Source organism: Vicugna pacos, unplaced genomic scaffold (assembly GCF_048564905.1).
Source record: "Vicugna pacos unplaced genomic scaffold, VicPac4 scaffold_115, whole genome shotgun sequence".
Classification (NCBI taxonomy): domain Eukaryota; kingdom Metazoa; phylum Chordata; class Mammalia; order Artiodactyla; family Camelidae; genus Vicugna; species Vicugna pacos.
In genome coordinates this window covers 129,980-144,191 of record NW_027328795.1, presented here as the reverse complement: position 1 = coordinate 144,191, position 14,212 = coordinate 129,980, and the positions used below count along the sequence as shown (strand labels likewise).

General features: G+C 45.4%; 1 protein-coding gene across 1 annotated transcript in view; it reads right to left on the bottom strand.

The window, feature by feature from the left end:
- LOC140694976 (uncharacterized) overlaps positions 1-12,898 on the bottom strand; it is a 39,537-nt gene extending 26,639 nt beyond the window's left edge. Inside the window, exon 1 of the mRNA XM_072957972.1 lies at positions 12,621-12,898. The gene's annotated coding sequence lies outside the window, so the exon portion shown is untranslated. The remainder of the gene's footprint in view (positions 1-12,620) is intronic.
- Positions 12,899-14,212: the final 1,314 nt, after the last annotated feature.

Here is a 14,212-nt window from a genome sequence, read left to right as displayed (position 1 = left end):
GAGGTACATACTCTGCTGTGTGCTATGGGCCCATCTGGGTTGCGGTGACCTGGTGTGTACCAGACAGAAGGCAAGGGAAGCCAAAGCAAATCCGGGGGTACAGTTTGTCCTCATAGTCTGCACATGGCTACTGTAGCTCGGATCACATTACCCAGTTTTTGGTCTAGGCTTCCTGCCCCTGCAGAGAAGTGTCATTTCTTATTTTATATTTCCAAGCACCTAGCAAGGCTCTGATATAAAGTCACTACTCAAAAATGCTGAATAAAGAAATGAACAAAGGATATGCTTTCCCCAAACTCCTTCAGCAGAATATAAAGAAAAGGACCACAGTAGGATCAAAAGATCTGGAATTCTATTCAATTTATTTGAACCCCTTAGCTTCATAGTAATGGATAAGAAAACTTGCCTTGGGGTAGAGGGTACTGTTCATTGGTGGAGCACATGCTTAGCATGTACGAGGTCCTGGGTTCAAACCCCAGTACCTCATTTTAAAAAATCAAACAAATAAATACACCTAATTTCCCTCCTGAAAAAGTATTTTTTAATTCAAAAGTCAAAAAACACCTTGCAATTGACACAACATTGTAAACTTGACTATACATCAATTAAAAAAAATCCTTGCCTTGCAAGAATATATCTGGATTACGGATGTTTGCAAATGTAAAATGCCTAGGGTACCACCTGCATAAAAAGTGGTGACTGTACAAATGTACTATCCCCCCTTTATGAGCTATTCTTCCTTTGGGGGAGTTATAACCTCTCAGAGCTAATTTTCTCAGTTTAAAAAATATAAACATTACCTGGTTCTCAGTACTGCTGAAGAATCAGATAACCCTAAGAAAGCATCTGACCCACAGAATTTACTCAATAAATGTTTTTTGAATGAATGAATAAACAAGCAAAGTGAATGCTGCTCCCTGCCAAAGACCATCATAATGATACTTCCTGGAAATCCCAAGCCCACGTTCACCAGACTCTGCACTAACAATGTGGGTGACCTGGACAGGCCTGTGTGCTTCTCTAAGCCCCAATTTAATCGTGGATAGAAATGAGGGCAATAACACAAACCTCAAATTGTTAGTGAGTCAGTAATGAATTGTACCCCAATATTGCAAGATGGAACCATTAAGGAAAACTGGGCAAAGAGTCCATAGGCTCTCTCCATATTATCTCTTTCTACCACATGGGAATCTACATTACATCTCAAAATAAAAAGTCTAATTTTTTAAAGAGGTGTTCGAGGTTAGGTGAGCTCACTGTCTCAAATAAGGAACACACAGTACAAATAGGACAATGCCCAGCCCATGAGATACACTCAGTTAACATTCCCACTGAGCCCACTAGTCCCTCCAACTTCTAATGGTGTCCACTTCCAAGAGCCCATGTGACCATCCTTGTTCTAATTTTCTATTTCTAATTTTTTTCTTTTCATTAAATAGAAACACCCAATTCCATAGAATGCTTACCAGATATCATGATGGCAGCCCTTCAAAACCTGACCACAGAGATCATGATGGCAGCCCTTCTTGGTGAAACAATAAAATGAATAGCCATTTTCACAAGACCTCTGAGTAAATCTACTAGGGAACTTCATCCTGGACTGAGGAAGAGGACTGGGGAGCAGGGGGCATTCAGGGGCACAGAGAATCATGGGCCACCTGTCCCACGATGGACTTTAGACTCACCCTCACCCTTCAGGAACTACTAAATACACACAGACAGAGTGCTATGGACAAGATTTTTTTTTTTTTTAAACAAATCCCTGAATCCCTAGCAGGTCTTGTTTCTACCCATACACAAATGGCTTATGTGCATAATGTTTCACAAAAGCCTTAAAATATTATCACCCCAACTTGACACATCAAGAAACTGAGGTAGAGTAGTTTATCACATTCTACAAGATTAGAGAGAGGCCACGTCAGACACCGTATTTAAATCCAAGCCCCTGCTCCAGTGCTCACACTAGAAAGTGTGACATACTGCCCCTTTCCTGCCCTCTCCCTGCAATCAATCTCTGAATAGTCTTTTCTGTGTCACCTGGAATCACAATCACATTCATTTTCCACAAAGAGCTATGTCACTCCTTGGAGGACTTTTCAAAATCTAAAGGGTTGGTTTGAGAGGAGAGATTTGCATTTTCTGTTTCTCAAAGGAAACATGGCTTTAAAAGAAACTGAAAAGTAGTTATCTAGTCTAAGCCCTCATTGTGCAGAGAAAGAACCGGAGGCTCAGAAGAGATGAGGAAAGGGCCTTATTAACAAATATTGCCTCAGCGCAGCACCAAGCCAGACCTGGCACTTCTAGGGGAGGATCTGGAAGGCCCAGGAGAATGAGTGTTAGAAAACAGAAAGAGAAGAAGCATACAAGGCCCCGTCTCTTCACCACCATAACATGAATTTCCACCAAATTACCCAGAATGGGTGCAGCCAATATTAAGTTTGTCAAAAGAGGTTATAGAATTCTCAACCATAGTGGAAATTCCAACATTTACTGTGCTTTTTTCCCAGTTCAAGCATCAATTCAGTGGGCACTCTGTACCAGGGACTACACGAGGCCTGGGGTTCTCCCAAATACAGATCTCTATTACCACGTGTGCAAACCACATTAAGGCCACCAGAAGAAAAGCGCCCACAGATAAGATGGAATTACTGAAACTGAAAGCAGCAAAAGAGCATGTATTACTAGGAAAAATGGTGCTCCTAGTAATGGACTCATGGACATAGAAAGCAAACTGTGTTTAGCAGGCAGGAAAGGGGGGATTAACAGATACAAATTAGTAAATATAAAATAAATGACAAGGACCTGCTACATAACACAGGGAACTATATTCAATTTCTTGTAGTGATTTATACTAAAAACAATCTAAAACATATATATATACATATGCATATGTTTATAACTGAATCTCTGCTGTACACTTGAAACTAACATTGTAAATTGACTACACTTAAATAAAAAATAATTTTAAAAAATAAGTAAAAATAAATGCAATGCCATTAAGAAAAAATAAAAGAACTCTCTAATCCCCTTAACTGTAGGTGGTCGAGAAATCTAGCTGCAAACACCAAGTCCACTGGATCACTCCAGCACTGGCTGACACTCTTTCTGACCATCAGAGAGTCACTTGCTTCACTGAGGTTACTTTTCTCTTCTGTGAAAGGCTACAGTTGCAACTAACGATGTATAGAATCTCATCATTCACAAGCCCAAAAAGTAGTGAGGACTTCACATGGGCCAGGCTCTGGTCAGATGAAAAGATAGGGTCCCAGATATATTCATGGGCAGAAGAAGTTTATGCCATAAAGGTATAAATTCTTCCTGTTTTGATAGACAGATTCATTTCAATTCTGGTTAGAATTCCTACCAGATTTTTCTTGGAATATAACAAGTTAATTTATGGTCAGGAATAGCCAAGAAATTTCTTTAGAACCACCACTTGGGAGGGGTGGATAGGTCATTCATTTCCACTGCTCTTTCTGAAGTGATGAAAACGTTCTGGAATAATAATGCATGCACCACTGTGAATATGCAAAAAGCTGCTGAATTGTACCATTTAAATGGATGGAATTCATGGTGTGTGAACTATATCACAATAAAACTGTCCTATGAAAATTATTTCTTGACAATTATTTTTCAGTTTATACACTAGTCTGTCCCACAATTTAAGAAAAACAAAAAACCTAAACAAGCCAAACTATGCCAGGAGCACTTTAGGACTGCAATATCCCTGGGTCTCCAAGGCCTCTGGTGGTGCTGTTCCTCTTAACACACACTAGCTGGGCTGGGCTAGTTAGGGACTGTAACTATCTTTTGAAAATCGAGGATCACTCCTTTCACCCTGGGAGAGGGAAGGAAGGAGGATGTCACAGCCTCATGCCTTCAGCACATTTTTAACAGAACCAAGCCCTGCTTTCACCACTGCAATCCCTCTCACTATAAAAACACGTGACATCAACAAGCACCTCCATCATAACACCTGAAAGCGTTCAAGGTACTTACCTGCTGCAGAAACATGGAGGGGGGAGACAGAACCTCGCTTAGCAGTGACGCTCCCTTTTCCCAACTCCACCAGGAGAAGCTGGGCGTTAGAGCCGGAGGCTTTCAGCCCAGGTAGCAGCGCCCACGCCACAGAGCTGGTCCTCAGGGAGCGGGAAAGGGAGAGCAGGGCAGCCCCGGGGTCGCGGGGCAGGGAAAGCGGGGAGGGGGACGCGGGCTGCAGCCTCGCTCGGAGGACAGCCCCAGCCCCAGTCCCAGGCGCCCGCCCCCGTCCGGGTCCGCAGACCCCGCCCGCCCGGGACACAGCCCGCCCAGGGGCGGGGACGGGCCGGCGGACGAGGAGAGGAAGCCCGGGAGGAGAGGACTAGCGGGAGGGAGAGGGGAATGGGGCGCCAGCCGCGGACTGAGGGGATCCCGGCTGGGTGAGAGGTGGCAGGTGCACACCAGGCCCTGGACACTGTGGCCGGGGCGCCGGGGCAGGTGGCGCTGGCAGAGGGGTCTGGCCTGAGCAATTCATCTGAACACGGGCTGACTAGCGCCCTTGGGGTCTGTGACAGGCGGACCGCCCTCCCGCAGCCGCCTGACCCCTTTCCTGGGAGCCCCCCACCTTGCACTTCCACAGTCAGAGGCCCCGGCCCCAGGCAGGAACCAAAGGCCTACCGGGCGACGTAGTTGAGAAGCCTTTGGGCCCGATCCCCGGCTCGGATATGGAGCTCCCAAGCAGCGGACCACTTGGCACTGACTGCGCATGCGCAGGAGGGCCAGCGATCCTCTCTGGGTTCTGTGAGAGAAGGTGGGACAGCGAGGGAGGGAGAAGATGGGAGCGGGTGGAGAGGACGGGAAAATTGGAGGGATACAGATGGACAGGATGAGCAGAGAGAAGGAAGGGCTCTGGAGAAGGGAGGGTCTTAGCGGAGTTGGAGAAAAAAAAGCTTTACCTCTGGGGCACCCCTAGGCGGCAGACCTGCCTCTGTACCCTTCTGTTACCCTTCAAGCCCCGCAGCTCAATTTTACCACCGTGATCCAACCCTCCGTCCGATGCTTCTGCAGAAACCCTAGGGAGATCACACCCGTTGCCCCCACGCGGAGCTGGGTTTTCTGTTGCTCTGAGAACCAAGCACCCGCAGGTGTTGTCGCTCAGAACTACCTTGGGAAGAGCACATATTCCCCTTTTACACGCTGGGAAACAGGCAGGCAGGATCTCTGCCTTAGCTCCACTGTCCCAGGTGTTGGGCTGGCGGGGAGCGGGATGGTACAAGATCAGAGCCCCAGACAGAGCAGACTGCCTGAGTGTTGGTGCATAGTCCCCATCCCTCCTGGGTAAACCATACCCACCCTAGTGGAAACATCAAGGGCTCACAGTAGTTCCCTGGGTGTGGGAGAGCTGTCCTCATGTGAAGGAAAAGTCCAGCTGGGCTAACAAGCTAAGTCACAAATCTAAGTGTGATAAGTGTCAGTTTACTGATCTAAATTCTGCTGGGCTATCTCGTAAATCTGAAGTTTAGTGTCAGTTTATTGGCCTAACAACCTAACTCGTAATTCCAAGCTCAACAAGTGTCAGTAATGTGATCTGTTACAAACTGATAAGCTCCAGTGTACTTATTCCTTGCTTTTTGTTCTTTGAGCCTTATTGGCTAATCCCCCCTTACTTGTAATTAAGCCTTTAAAACCTCATGTGCACGTCTTGGAGGTACTCAAAACTTCGGAGCCGAAGCCCCTCTGAGCCCACCGGCATAATAATTCTGAGTACTCCAACACTCCGATTGGTGCTTTTTTCTTGGCTGGCCTGTTTCCATAACACTCAGCTCCAGTGCCCAGCTTTCTAGGTAGATAGGAGTGTTACCAAGTCCAAATTCATTCTCCTCAGTGCAGGACAGGCCAATAAGTTGGGAGACCAGATGTTGGGGCATGGAATAGCAAGTTTCTGTAGACCTAGATGGCAAACAAATGTCCTGGAAAACCATCTCCCCAAGTCACAATTCAGGCTCCTTTCCTATGTGCTTGGTTAGTGCAAACTTCTTAGTGTAGGAATTCCTTCTTGTTAGAATCCTTTGTTCTTGCAGCTATCTGCGTGGGTCAGATCCCTGTAAACCTCCAACAAAAGAAACGTTATTTTCTATTCTGCAATTTGCTATCTTTTAATGAATGAAAAAGTGTTAAATATCCTTAAAGGTCAGAGCCTTCAGAATAGGGTCTCCTGTTTATTTCAGGCTCTAGGCAACATTGTTTTACAAGCAAGATGAAGCCTAGGTGACAGAGCACAGGGTTAAATTCAAAGGAACAAATCTAATATGGAGTCAGATTTGTTCTGTTATATTACCCGGCCAGAAGCCACTTGAGGATTTAAATCCCTTTAAGTTAAAAATAACTAAAATTTTAAAGGAATTTACATACATAGGTGGGAATGTGCAAAGCATATCTGGAAAAGCACCCAAAGGATAGTAAACAGAGGCATCTCCAGAGAGGGCTGAAAGAACAGAGGATGAGGGAAAACTTCTTTCACTTGTGTATTTTTGTGCTCTGTTTGAGTTTTTTTTAAACCATTTCCTTGTATTTCTTTTTCAGATAAAAGAAATGTGTAATGGAGCAAAGGAGTAATTAGCTTAGCAAATACAGCAGCCATGGAATCACTAGTCATCACTTTTGATTTAAGCCAGAAAGCATTTTTTGACTCTCTCCAATGGGCTCTGTCCTGTTTTAAGACTTCTATTAATATTATTATTATTATTATTATTATTATTATTATAATTATTATTATTATTATTATTATTACTATTACTACAAGTACTACTACTATGACTATTACTATTATTACTATTATTTTATGAAATAATAACACGGTTTACCTCACCCCTGCCCATGGCTGGTGGAAAACCAACTGAGTTTTTCTTGAGTTGTTTTCCAAGGAGTAGAGATGAGTTTATAAACAGAACACATCTTCAGGGCAAAACAGGCAGTGTGCATTACCAGCAGGCCAGACAGCAATGAAGGGTTTTCAATAGAGGCACCCAGAAGCTGAGAGAGAAAGCCTCCAGGACACTACAAAAAGCTGCCCAAACTGCCATCTCCATGGTACTACTGAAATAGGAAAGAACAAATCTGACTCCATATTTGATCTGTACCTTTGACTTTAACAAAGCCAAGTTAATATGCTCCGGTCTTTTCATGGGTTATGATGTCACAGAGGAAACGGACAGGTCAACAAGGAACCACTCTGCCGTGATCACGGAGCCGGGGAAAGGGATGGGCTGCAAGATGTATGAAGCAGCCGCAACTGTGCCCGTGCTTCTAGGCAGGTATCCAAAATCGCCTCGACAAGGTGTCAAACATTTGTGCCCATGTCCTCATCAACAGACATGTATTAAAGACAAATGGAAACATATAAAAGGCCAATACCCTTGCTGGGTACACCGTCCAAAGGACAAAGTCTCAGTTTGACAACTGGCCATCTCGGTTCCATGGGATTCATTCTTGGAGAACCTTAAAAACCACTCTTCTGTCCTCAAGAATTGCTGCATATTTGTCCTATCTTTGGCTCAGGGATGCAGCACGTTCAAGTGAACTTTAATGTCTGCACAGATTTGACTGTCTTTTTCCAGGTTCACTTGTCCATTCAAAAGAGGCCTGAGCTAAGTCCATCCTCCGTAAGATCTAGTCCCTCCAGTGACAGCTCATTGAGCCTGCAATTAAAAGCCAAGTGAACAAGCCTGTCCTCAGCTAAAAAGTTCACCCATCTTTCACTGTTTTCTTAATCTCCTCTCCTGGCTAATTGCAACAGACTAACACCTCCCTCCACCAAGATACCCAACTATGTCATTTTTCTCCCCAAAGAGAAAATAAGGTCCATAAAAGAGGAGACAACTCCATAGTCACCTCTGAATTCTTAGCATATAGTAATGTCAATAAATACAACTCAGATTATTGTTAGTTTCCTTTAAAACCTTTCTGGTTATTTGAATGAGACCTTGGAAGAGAGGTGTTTGCTGTCCAGTGTCTTGATCCACAAGACTCTGGAGGCCTTTTTCGGAATAGCTGTTCACTGATTCATTCAAAACACAACTTATCAATCAAGGAGTAGCTGTGCTTTTCTGCCAGGAGTTTGTGGTCACTCTCATGCCAGAACAGCTTTAAACTATATCCTTACTTTGGATTTGTTATTTTTCCCCTCTTCCAACAAAATTGACTTTTCTTACTTTCTTGTCTTGAGGAATTTTTTTTTCCTATTTCACCCTTTAGTAAAGCAAGATTCTCAGGATGGGCTTGGCCCATTATATGATCACCCATCCAACTCCTAGTATGAGAGGTCTGGGGCTAACATCCTTCCCTCCTGTCAAGGCAACTGAAAATCAGTTCAGGAGCCAACCAGCACACCACGGCTTCTAACGCTCACGTATCTCTCAGAAACCCTGCTTTCTCGTTTGTCTTGGCTTCTGAGAATTTTCCCTCACTTTCTTGACAATGAGTTGTGCAGCTTGAAAGATGAGGAAGGAAGGTTTTATTTCTCAATCAGCATTTTAAGGAACTTGTGTAATGAAGGTTTTCAGGAGTTTCTAGAACCCTCCATTGCCGAGACAGAAAACACACTAGACATTTTCTAAATTTAGTTCTCATGTGCATTTTTTCTTTGCTTTTTTTTTCTTAACTGCTAACAGACATTTTTTAATAAAAAAAAAATAAGGCCCCAAAAAGAATAGAACACTGAAGGGGCAAACAAAATTAAAGGGCAAAGACAGAAAAATGATAACTACTCTACAAAGTTAATGTAATACATACACTATGTATCAGATCAGCAATTCTCAGTAACAGCTAATTGAAACATGACCATGAGGTAAAATTTCTCTCCTGTCAGGACATGGCCAACAGAAAATACAATTAAACCAACAAACTAATTTCCTAAGTCTGGCGAGGTACAGAAGTCTACAAGCTAAATGTGTCTTATTCTAGAAAAGAGGGAGTCTCACCAGCTCTTTTCTGTGGAGCCTGAGCCCACGGGAGGACGGTGAAGTGAGCTCTGTAAGTACCCAATTAGCAAAGTGAGTGATGAATAAATAGACGTGAGCTTTGATGACAGAGATAATACTACTATTCGTTTGTCCTTTAAAGTATGACTTCACGTTCAGTGATCAATACTTCGGCGTCCTTAGGAGTTGAGATTTTAGGAAAATGCACAACCTGGGCCCAGATCTCCTCTTTAAGCTCGTGACACTGCAGTTAGTTGTCTCAAAGGCAGCTCCAACTCCACATGCAAAGAGCTGACTTCACGGTGTTCCTCCCATAGCCGTCCTTACCAGGGCCCCTGGTCGGAGGGTAAGGTCTCCCTGCGTCTCCCAACTCAGGCCCATCACTCACAGATGTGAATGGACCCCTCCTTCAGGGACCAGATATCCTCAGACACCGAGTCCCACTACCCTCAACTGACCTACCAGATACTCACTGGCACTCACTCAGCACTGACTCTCTGCTGGAGACCACGCTGCACACTGCACAGTGTATCTCACTGGATCTCCACAGTAGTCCTGGGAATTGGGTACATCACTGCTTCAATTGATTAGATAAATTGTTTCACTTCCTTGCGTGCGTCCTTCAAACTGACACGGCTACTAAGCCACAAGCCTGGGCCTGAAAACCACTTGAAAATTGGACACTGCTACACCTCGCAGCCACCCTACTCTGACTCATCACATCATCTCCTGCCAAGGAGAACCAAACGGTGACCGCTTCCTCCAACAGCGTCCCCTGCAGCTGTCACCTTCGTGGCGGCCACTTCCTCACCAGTGACCGCCGGCCAGGAAGCGCCGTCACACACGTCACACAGCGACAGCCAGGAACCGCGTGCCGAGCACGTTTGTGTAAAAGCAGGAATCGAGCAAAATGCTGCAGAGTTTGACCTTACAAGTTTAAATACTCCATGAAAAGAATCCCTGAGCACCCGACAAAATCAATTCGCATCTTACTTCTTCAAAACAATCAAACAAATTTAATAAGGGCGCATTTGTCACCAAATAAAAGGAGGACCAAACATGTTCCTCAAAAGCAAGGATTTCAACAGGTATCAAACACCAGTGGGTGATGAGCTAACAAAGCAAATATTCCAAAAAAATAGAAATTAAAAAATGACTAAGATAATAGATGGATCAAAACAGCTGTTAAGTTGTTGCTTTTTAAAGCGATGGAGACTGTACGGAGGGCAATCTGGCTATTTCCAATGCAGGGTGTGCACAGCCCACATTTTCAGAAGCAACAACATGCTCACTGGGCAGTACAAGTGAAAAAGGAGTAAAGAAAAAGGAAAAGAGGAACAAGAGAAAATTAGAATCACACAAGAACAAAAATGATTTTGACTGCATGTACAAGAATTTATGTGAGTGTGTGAGGCCAGGGACACGGGGATGGTGAGGCCCAACCTCACCTCCTGCTCAAGGGAAAGCAGGGGCCTGAGGGGAGCGGCGCTGCCGGGGGACCACAACGTGTTCAGCTCCCCTAACCAAAATTCGACCTACAAGCGTCTAGGCAGCTTTTGAGCTACAAAATGTGGTCGCATTTCAGTCTGGACCGTTTTACTCACTTCCACCAAGAGTAGCAGGAGAGAATGAGGCTCTGCTCCTGCACCAAAGCATTGTTTAAAAAATTAATGACTGTGGAATAGTAAAAGAAACAATGGAGTAAAAGTGACTGGAGGAGAATGTGCTTGACCCTAGCTCACTGGCCGCGTTATCTCAATGACGTTCAGATGCTGGCTGAGCCCTTATGGTACCACAATAGACAGACCCACAAGGAGGCAGGTTTAATGCGCTGAACCACTGTGGGCTAAGTACACATCCGGCTACTCCGCCAAGTCCCAAGGGCAGACTTCAAAAGGCAAAAACAAGCTGGCATTCTCTGGTGGGTCTGCAGACTCAGAGACAAGCATTTGTTGAGCAAAAATATCACCAGTGCCTCCTATGACAAAAGAAGTGGCACTGGCGTGGGGGCTGGGGCAGGGCTCCAGGCTTCCACTGCTCACTCACCACTCTGTCCAGGGGGAGAAGGTGGTCCCTGCTTAGGTTTCGCTGATGCACCTACCTTGACTAATGTCTGGGGCCTCAGCAGGAGTTGACAGGTGAGGTGAACAGAGCCAGACTCTGTGTAGCACGGTGCTGGGAGCTATGCCCTCAGCAGTGCCCAGGCTCCTATACATGCCAGCTCATCTTAAGAAGCAGATGGGGAGTGCGGGCATGTAGATCACAGGGCCCTGAGAGGACAAGTACAGATCATGGCTACAGCATGCCTCTCCCCTTCCTTAAGTCATAGAGGTATGTCTGGGAGGAACAGAAAATTCATCCAGAGCCCGCTACATTGTCTCTCGCAGGTGGGACTCGTGTCCCCTGTGCTTCTCACTCACAGGGCTGGTCTAGACATTCTTTTTATCAATTCTCTAGCATCTTCTCCTCCAACTTACCAACAACCAGAGAGTAGGATCTGATCTTAGCTAAGTTCAAGAGTCACAGAGCACTTCCTTCACAGCGGGCCCAGAAACATGTGCCAGGTTCTCCGACCGTCACCTGTGGGACCACCATGAGCCCTCTCCAGACTCAAGGACAGAGGCCGTAGGCCGGGGGAACACAGCTTCCCTCACTCTCCCCAGCAAAGGTTTCCACGTCTCGGAAAAGGCATCTCACCCTCTTCTGCCTGAGGGACAGCACAACAGATACACCGGGAAACAGAGCTGAAGTTGGGGGGGTAGGCAGCCCAGAAGAGCTCGTCTGTACTTCCGAGGCAATGTGGGGCCGTTGACTTAATCACAGGGAAGAAGTGAGAATGAACATTTCCCTGCTCTGTCCCATACACCGTGATACGCCTTTCCCTGCATAAGGAGTTCATTAGGAAGTCCCCGGCGGTGTTTCTGATGTCCTAACTTGTCATGGAGGCTGTCGGGCAAGAAGAGAGGGCCTGAGCAGAATAGGTGCTGGGCCTGGGAGGCAGGAGACACCGGCTCCAGCCCCAGCTCAACCAGCTCCTCTTTCCGCCTCTCGGGGTTCAGCATCTCATCTATAAGCAAAGGGATGAGACTGTCCCAGGACAGGCTGCCCAACAGAAATGAAATGAGAGCCATGTAAATAACGTTTCCCATTTGCCACGTTTAAAATGGTAAACAAAGAAACAAACCAACAAACAAAAAACAAATACTAGAAACTGATTTTAAGAACAGATCTTACTTAATCTACTGTATGTAAAATACTATCATTTTGACATGTAATCAATATGGGAAGTAAAGAGATAGTTTATATGCTTTTACTAGACAAGCCTCAGTGTCTGATGTGCATTTGACCTACAGCACATCTCAGCTGAGCCCAGCCTCCTCCCCAGTGCTCCTAGCATCAGTGGCTTTGGCTACTTTATTGGACAGCAACCCCAGGGGTCCCACCATGGTCATGGCTGTAAAGCGGGAGTAAGTGTCCACACTAACCCTAAAAGGATCTCTCTGAAACAAAGGCGGATTCACTTTGAAATGTCTGTAAACCGGCGGGCTGCATCTCCATCCCCCCTTGGCTACAAGACAGACTTCTTCCTTGCTGATCCCTTTCTGGATGTAGGGAAGCAATCCGGCACAAAGCCAGGGTGGACTGGCCTCCAGGTAAACTTACCTGCTGTCTGTGTCCAGTCCCATGAAGTCCTCCATCTCAAACGGGATGCAGGGGAGGGGGATCTTGTCCCCAGAATTCTTGGGGCCACCATCCAGCCACTTGGACTTGAGCAAGATGAAGAGTGACTCAGTGAAGTCCTCGATCCTCTTCTCCACCACCCTGCAGTCCTCTAAATTTGAAGGCAACGTCGGTGCGCGGCTGCTCGACTTCCTCCACATGCAGTACAAAGACAAAGAGCTGAGAGTCATTATCGAGGTGCCATACAGCTCCTCTGCACGTGGAGCTTCTCCAAGGCCTTGGCAGAGAGACAGTCGGTAATGGTGACAAGGCCCACGACCTTGCAGTGTTTCTGGAAGACGCTCCACCCATTCTCGGGCACATAGCGGTGCCTGTAGTGGATACAGAGTGTCCACTGGGAGCCACATGGGCTGATATGGCTCACCGAGGTGAGTAGCTGATAGATGCAAAAGAAATTCTCCTCTGAGATGATCTCCATGGTTTGGACTACAACGGGAAGAGTCTGGTGGTCCTCAGCACACTGCACGTAGTCAGGGATGCTCATGTTGCAGGCCCTGCCGAGACAGGAGAGGAGATCGAGGTACATACTCTGCTGTGTGCTATGGGCCCATCTGGGTTGCGGTGACCTGGTGTGTACCAGACAGAAGGCAAGGGAAGCCAAAGCAAATCCGGGGGTACAGTTTGTCCTCATAGTCTGCACATGGCTACTGTAGCTCGGATCACATTACCCAGTTTTTGGTCTAGGCTTCCTGCCCCTGCAGAGAAGTGTCATTTCTTATTTTATATTTCCAAGCACCTAGCAAGGCTCTGATATAAAGTCACTACTCAAAAATGCTGAATAAAGAAATGAACAAAGGATATGCTTTCCCCAAACTCCTTCAGCAGAATATAAAGAAAAGGACCACAGTAGGATCAAAAGATCTGGAATTCTATTCAATTTATTTGAACCCCTTAGCTTCATAGTAATGGATAAGAAAACTTGCCTTGGGGTAGAGGGTACTGTTCATTGGTGGAGCACATGCTTAGCATGTACGAGGTCCTGGGTTCAAACCCCAGTACCTCATTTTAAAAAATCAAACAAATAAATACACCTAATTTCCCTCCTGAAAAAGTATTTTTTAATTCAAAAGTCAAAAAACACCTTGCAATTGACACAACATTGTAAACTTGACTATACATCAATTAAAAAAAATCCTTGCCTTGCAAGAATATATCTGGATTACGGATGTTTGCAAATGTAAAATGCCTAGGGTACCACCTGCATAAAAAGTGGTGACTGTACAAATGTACTATCCCCCCTTTATGAGCTATTCTTCCTTTGGGGGAGTTATAACCTCTCAGAGCTAATTTTCTCAGTTTAAAAAATATAAACATTACCTGGTTCTCAGTACTGCTGAAGAATCAGATAACCCTAAGAAAGCATCTGACCCACAGAATTTACTCAATAAATGTTTTTTGAATGAATGAATAAACAAGCAAAGTGAATGCTGCTCCCTGCCAAAGACCATCATAATGATACTTCCTGGAAATCCCAAGCCCACGTTCACCAGACTCTGCACTAACAATGTGGGTGA